Source organism: Mytilus edulis, chromosome 2 (assembly GCF_963676685.1).
Source record: "Mytilus edulis chromosome 2, xbMytEdul2.2, whole genome shotgun sequence".
NCBI lineage: Eukaryota > Metazoa > Mollusca > Bivalvia > Mytilida > Mytilidae > Mytilus > Mytilus edulis.
Window position 1 is genome coordinate 26528715 of NC_092345.1, and position 7646 is coordinate 26536360.

General features: G+C 31.5%; 1 long non-coding RNA gene across 1 annotated transcript; it reads right to left on the bottom strand.

Moving 5' to 3' along the window:
- Window positions 1–2390: 2390 nt before the first annotated feature.
- LOC139511848 (uncharacterized) lies at window positions 2391–6636 on the bottom strand. The gene is made up of 4 exons (XR_011662102.1): window positions 6519–6636; window positions 3671–3808; window positions 3471–3544; window positions 2391–2486 (listed from the first exon to the last, which is right to left on the bottom strand). It is a non-coding gene; the product is annotated as an uncharacterized lncRNA (long non-coding RNA).
- Window positions 6637–7646: the final 1010 nt, after the last annotated feature.

Sequence of the window (7646 nt, forward strand, 5' to 3'; positions counted from 1 at the left end):
ATAATATTAAATATATAAAGTAACATGTTTATTGTTGTCCTTTATTACAGTTGGATACTAAATGAGAGATCGTCTTTTTTAATTTCGTATGTAAACATAATTTTGCATCAACATTTTATCTTTTCTTTCATGTTCCTCTTATGATATCAATATTTAAATACCGTATTATTACACGGATAGTCTCAGACACAATTCACCATACGTTAAAAAGAACCTTTTGTCGATTTCGAAAACAAAATCTCGACAGATTGATTGTTGGTTGCTAAACGTCCAGCGACATATAGTTCATGCATGTTCGGAACGAAAACAAACTGACAATAAATCAAATAGGTAGGTCATCCGGGATGATGGTCGTCGAAATTTGGACTGCCACTGGGAAATGAGGGTATATTGGACAGGGACAGACATTTTGCCTTGCAACAGGCCACCTACGGACCCCTCAAAGAGTTGTAGCAAGGGTTCTTAACGTGTAAAATGCGTGACACTCTCTTTACATGAGGCATCGGATTTAACGTCTCCGTTCTGACCGGACGTAGCTGTAAACTTGATACATTCCGCACTGCAAATCGGACGTCCCGCTTTGGCAAGCGTTTTACTGCCAATTGGAAGAAGACCAAGTGATCATATTTCTATTCCCCAGTCACCCTTGTGGGACAACAATTTCGACAAAACTTAAAGTTATATCCTATCGACTAATCCTCCCATTTCTCGTAGTTTTTTAATTATATACACATCTCATCAACTAAAAAACCTGTAAAACTGCTTTTTACATACACATTGACGACTACATTGAATTAAAAAGCTTTGAAAATTTAGTTTGAATAGAACATCGCACTCCAGCGTTACCACCATCACACTTCGGCGTAGGTATCAACAAGCTATACAATGCCGGCATCGTACTTCAGCGTGATGAAAAACGCACTTCAGCGTTAAACTATCGTACCTCAGCGTGACCATCGCGGTTGGGAGTACCATCGCGGTTCAAAGTCTTACACACATACGATACATTTTCAAAAGATATTTATTCTGTTAATTTTGTCGATGTAACAGAACTATCAACAACTGTCATACAAGTGAGAGATTTAGCTAGCTGTAAAACAATGAATAATCATAACATTTTTTATGTTTTGTCAATTTTAATGATGTTTCCCTTTTTAGAAAGTTCGGTGTTTCTATTATACACATCAATCTTAATGTTGTTTAATAAAGACATTGTGTCATTAGGTTACTTAAAAAATACCAAATAAGATTAGAACTTAGAACCATAACGTTTTGAAGAATTGGCCCACTGAATTAGTCTAATCAAAGTGAATAAATTCGACAGAAACAATTACAGATCTGCCGTTAAAATCAAATTCTACGGGTAATAAAAACATTCATATCTGTTCATTTTGATCTTTTAGTCAATGGTACATGTAGTAATATTTATAAAAAAACAATGTTTTTTTTAAAATAAGGTTTCAACTGGTTAATTTTGCATCATTTAATTCGAAAAATTAAATGACGCCAAACATGATACATTCCGCACAGTCAAACGGACGCCCCACTTTGGCAAGCGTTTTACTGCCGATCCATTGTATGGTATACCTTTTTGATACTTTTTGGCCAATTTGATACTTATCAAACAGAGTGAAAATGACTTATAATTGAAAATGTATTTACATGAACAAAAAGATGGGTATCACGTGTACAGCAAAACCTGCTTACACTTCCAGAGCACATGAGATCACCCCTTGTTTTGGTGGGGTTTCTTTTTTCTCAGTCCTTGGTTTTCTGTATCGTGTTTTGAGTCCTAATTTGAGTCTGTTTTTGTCTTTTTAGACATGGATTTCTCAGTATATATGCGACTAATGAGTTTGAATGATCGTTTTGTATCTTAATTTTTTTTGGTATTTTATGATTCTCGTTAGTACCTATAGTGTTTTGTAGGCGGTTGTTTGCCGTTTTGTCGTTGTTTGTTTCTCATAGTTTTGTTGGTTTCTGTTCGACAAATGCATTCTGATTGTAGTTTAGTATATTCTGTCTCTTTTTTGATTTATTAATAACTTTTATTTACTCTAAACTATATTTAGTTTTCAGAAACGTATCTATTGTTGAAGAAGTATTTTGACTTCTTATCTTTTGTTCTTCTTGTGTTTATTGATCTGTGAGTTTTCGATCTTTTTATTTATTGAGTGAATAGCTTTAACTCTATATTATACTTTCCCAGCGCATCTGCAATTGTAATTTTGTTAACTGTTAGTGGTAGTGAAACATGCCAAGGTTGTTGTGTGCGATGCAAATGTCTTTGTAGAACGAATAAAGAAAGCAAAATATATCATATAATCAAACTAAATATATGCTACAGTTTTATATGTCGACATATAAAGTATATCATAAACTCGGACATATTTTTATTTCTTAAATCTTTTATTTGAAATCATAGTTTTTTTATTGACCTCATTTAAAGGTTTGCTGTTAGAACATCTCTCTTCGGTAAACGTAGCCTGAAAAATAAATTAATTGATTGAAGTAAATAACACCGAACGGGTCAAAGTTTATTCTTTCGATATATATTTCTGGTTTAGAATAATAAAAAAAATCGAGGACAATCGATCCTAATCTGTGCTATAGAATTACATTTTATCAAATTAAACAAAAGTGTGAATTCATGCATATAAGTCTTCTTGATTTGACAACACCATGTATTATTGATATAAATTTCAGTTGTCCTTTTACCTAAATGATCTACAAAACAGATAAGCTATAATTTTAAGATATTTTATTGAAATTTGTCACTAATTGCATCGTAAATAAACTCATCATAGATATCATGATTTATGTTTTGTAACAAACACATGCGTTTCGTTAACAAAAGACTTATCATTGAAACTGGAATAGAAAAAAAATTAAAAGACCGAATAAAGTACGTGGCAAATGAGCATTGACGACCCAAATTCAGGAAGGTTTTACAAATTCAAGCTAAGGTGATCTATTCCTGAGGTAGGCAATCCTGAGCATTTCGGAAATACAAAGTTTTGTAAACAGTTTTCTATAATTTTGACCATATTAAACATACATGTCGTGCCTCACAACAATTATATGAATAACCCCTTTAATCGAAAATTTACAGAATTTCAGCTTTTGGGGATAGAAAGCTTGATTTATTTTTAGTTCAACTAGTCTACAAAATGGTTTTATGTATATTTTCATTCGTGTAGATGTTTTCACGGTAAAATGAATAAAACTACCAGTGAACAATGTATATTTACTCATTGACAATGCATTATGCGTTTAGAGTTGATATACGAATTCAAGTTCGTTCTTCAAAAGACTTTATCAGAAAACCTTCAGACTATGGGGAGTCTAGAACATAATATGGAACATCGGAAGCATGTTCCGTGTGTACCAAGGATATGTGAATTATGACTTAAAATAACCATTGCGTGTAGTACTATAAAAAATATTTTTTAGACTTTTGTATACATTACCTTACTGATTTCTTATTTCTACCAGTGACGATAGCTGTTATATCCTTGTGGTTCATAAGTGTTGTATACTTGATCTAAAAGATGATAATTAAAATTAAGTCCATATCAAATTCAGATTGAAAAAGTCACCAAACACGACGTTTTAAGACATCAGTTGTGTGCTTTAAAATTCTTAACAAACATTTAATATCAATACGTACCACGAATACAACATTTAGCACCTTTGCATCCATATGGTTGATTTACGTCACATGTAAACCCTTTGCGACATGCATTGCCAATTTCACAATAACCATCTTTATCGTAGCATATTGGCATCAAGTTTTTATAATAGCCAGCTGTAAGATAAAATAAGGTTGTTATTTGTCGGACATCAGAAAGAGCAAAAAATAAAAGAAAAGATAATCTAAAATAGATCTAAAACTGAATATTAAATTTAACAACATACACTACATAAACTGGTCGGAATTAGAAGGTCTTACATCGTCCAAAACACTTTAAAAATATTTTCAACAGGGTAATGAATAAGAAAAAAATGAATTTTGATGATACAAATTATTGACGCTCCCCATGAATATTCGTCATTTCTCAACGCATGCACAAGGGATATGTTAATGTTCACACGAAAAATATTGCTTCTTCTTTTGATTACTGAACATGATGAACCGATTCATAATTCGTTATCTCTCCACGAACTTACTTTTTGGGATAGTTATTTAAAGCTAGAACTATTGCGATATTACAAAATCACATGCATTTTTTGGTCAACATCAAGTTTCTAATTTACTGTCGTTTACATAATTATAACGTGTGATTTCCTTTATTATTTGTTTTCATTGTCGAAATTCGGTATTCAAGTTCAGCTTATATATATATCCTGAGATATGGGTTGGTTTTAAGTAATGTTCATAAGTAGTATTTCATAAGTATATTTGTAACACCAAAAGCAGTTAGAATGTACGTCAATGTACTCAATGTAACAAAGCTAACGAAACTGACAACAAATTATAAAAGGATATCTTAGTGTTGAACAACAACAATATCATGTATGTTAAAATAAATAACATTAAAAATGATAAAAAAAAATAATTTTAAAAATGCTTCATAATAGCCAACACTTTAACGTTTCTAGTTGAAATGAAAGTTTAATGACTGCAAACCTAAATATGAATTACACTGCACCATGCCTTTTGTCTCGAGATGTTTGAACAGGCCAAATTGAGGTAGAAAAACTACAATATGACCAATGTCTTTTATGTTGAAGTTTCATTTATTTGTTGTAAATGAGTTCAATTCATTAAATTATGTTTTCAATTTTTTAACATTTTCATATATGATTTTGAATGTTGATTACCTAGCAACCCCGAGATTTTCTCATATTTTCTTTTAGTTTAAACATATTTATTTATAGTGGATTGGGAAACAAGTTTTGCAACTTGTATTAATCCCTTTCCACTTTGCGGGTGCGAGTGCTGCCTTGTAGCGGCATTAGCCTGCTCTTTTTTTAAATCTACAAGGGTGTCTTTAACGTGCAAGAGAAATGGCTCTCTCTTAACACGGGTCAGCCATTTATCGTCCCCTTCCGACGGACTATCATCGTTTCCTCGAGACCATACTCGCAAATGGTGTCAAGGGAGAGCCGAAAATTCAGTTCCTGAAATTTTCATCCCACACGGTATTTTCTTTTATACATCATACACTTCATCATACTACATTAAAATGAATAACTTAAATACATCTTTGTAAGAATAAGTACATCTAACATCCAATGGATTTAGTGTAAAGACGTCATAAAAGGCGCTTTATAAGAAATAATTTATTTTGATTTTATTTTCATCAGGGAAGTAAGGTTCAGTTGGACGAGAAAAGTTGAACGAACAGGAGACTGTTTGGAATCTCCTTGCCTTATATTCTTATATAAATTGTAAATAAACCTTTACTTCAAATATTGTAATCGCAATATCTAGAACTTACAAATGCGTTAGGTTACCACAAAAAGGCTTCAGCTTTTTGATCGTTTTTTTTTTAATTTTTTGTAGATGTTTCAAAGATTTCATAGATGACTTTGCTGGAGGAGTCATTGTCCCCGAGGTTATCATTATCCAAGTACCCAGTACTTCATTGTTTGCATGCCAGTTCGGATATAATGTTATTTTAATTTGCTGTCAAAAAATTTAGGAATTGATTTTGAATAAAGGAATAAATCATCCTCATGCAAAGCTCTGTTTCCTTTCCCAGGCTTGTCTGTACTTTTCGTCTTTTTTGCTTTGTAAACTCTTAAATTCTTTTAACTAATTAAGTATTGGATTTTTAATTATTTTGGCCTCGATCTATTGAAATCTATTGTCAAAATGCACATTTGGTGCAGTAAAAATTAATTGGTTCCGCATTTAGTGTGATTAAACCTTCACGGGCCTAGATTTGCTAATTAAATTTTTTCCCAATTCAAGTGTCTGTATTCAAGCACCAATCTTTAACCTTTCGTGCGTAATGAAACCTCTAATTTCTATTTAGAAAAACTTATTACGCAGATGTAAAGTGGTGTTCAGTAAAATAAAGTCATCAAACTGATATGCTACTCTCTGTCAAAGAAACAAAAGACAAAGAAAAAAGAAATGATATAATATCATTTGCATTCAGAAATCGCTAATGATAAGGGACTTCCGATTTGAATTTTTCTTGGAGTTGTGTATTTTTGTAATTTTACTTTTTATGTATTCCTACATATTTCGAAATATTCTTACAGTAAGTAATAAAAACTTTTAACATGAGTCAAGATGATTTAGATCTATTATGATGTCAATGTAATCACCCGTGTCGTATATGTAATATCTTTTTCTTTTTCTGGCAGTTACAAAATAATATTTAAACAGAATTAAAAAACATAATAATAAATATGAAGCAAAAATTTTAATAAACATATATTTTTAATTTCTAATTGTAGTGACAAAATGACAGAATAAAACCAAACGTCAGAATCGTCGACAGACAGTTTTGCCTTGTTAATATGGAAGCATAAAGAATAAAAGAGCTTGGTATTGAACTTACCTGAAACGCACACAGCGGTAAACACTAGAATAGCGACGATCATCTGGATTGACTTCATCTTGGATGTTTGCAGTGTATCCTTGAATGTTGATGTTGCTTTAAATATGAAAGCAAAATAGATTTTTAGACAGATGTGTCTCTCGTTATATGCATGAATTAAAAAGACATGTAAAAGATTGGATTAAAATATAAAACAGCATGCTATATGTTAAAATCGGGGGGTAAAACATGTTAATAGAATGAAAACAAAACTATTGAGTATCTAAATCGTGTTTGAACACAATTTAAGTTTTGATGCGTATACATATCAAATTAGTATAACATTATATTAAAGGTTTTATTTTACATTACATTAGCAATACAAGTCATTATCATTCATTTAACATATAAAGAAATATGCTTGTAAAACGTATGACAAATCTACAGTTTCAGCATTTATGAAATATAACGACAAATCGTTTTCACTCGATGTTTCCCAAAAGTTTGATTTTTTTAATAGAACCCTTACCACTGGTAACAAAAAGGAAAGATTGAAGGTTTATCTAACTAAAAAGAAAGTTTACGAAATTCAGACTTTAATTTCTTGAAATAAAAAAAAATGCAACAAGCGGACAAAAAAACAATGTTTGCAAACTTAATATTTTATGTTCAGGTAGTATGAAGATTTGTTCACCCTCGAAAACACATATTTATTTCGGGCATAGTTCTGGTAAACTATGAATATTCTTGTGAAAATCTTCATATCTCCCTCAGACACGGGAAAGAAATGTATGTCATTTTCCGAAATTGAGGTTTTGGTATCTACGTTTGTTATTTTTTTTAATTCTAGCCCATATTACTTCTTTAGATATTTCTTTATGCAGAACATGCGGAAGATTATTATACCTCAGTTACCATTTTCTATTTAAAATAAGTACACAGTATTCTAACTTTTTTTCAAATTGCAAGCGTTGAACTATTGTACCGGTCAATAGTTTACAACTATTGGAGCTCGATGAAACAATTTAAACGCATGCGAATTATATTTCGTGCAATTTTCAATGTAGCTACGGGATTGGATGATTTCGAAAATACCACGTGAGTAACGACGTTTCGTTTAACCTGTTGTATCACTGCAGGACATAGACT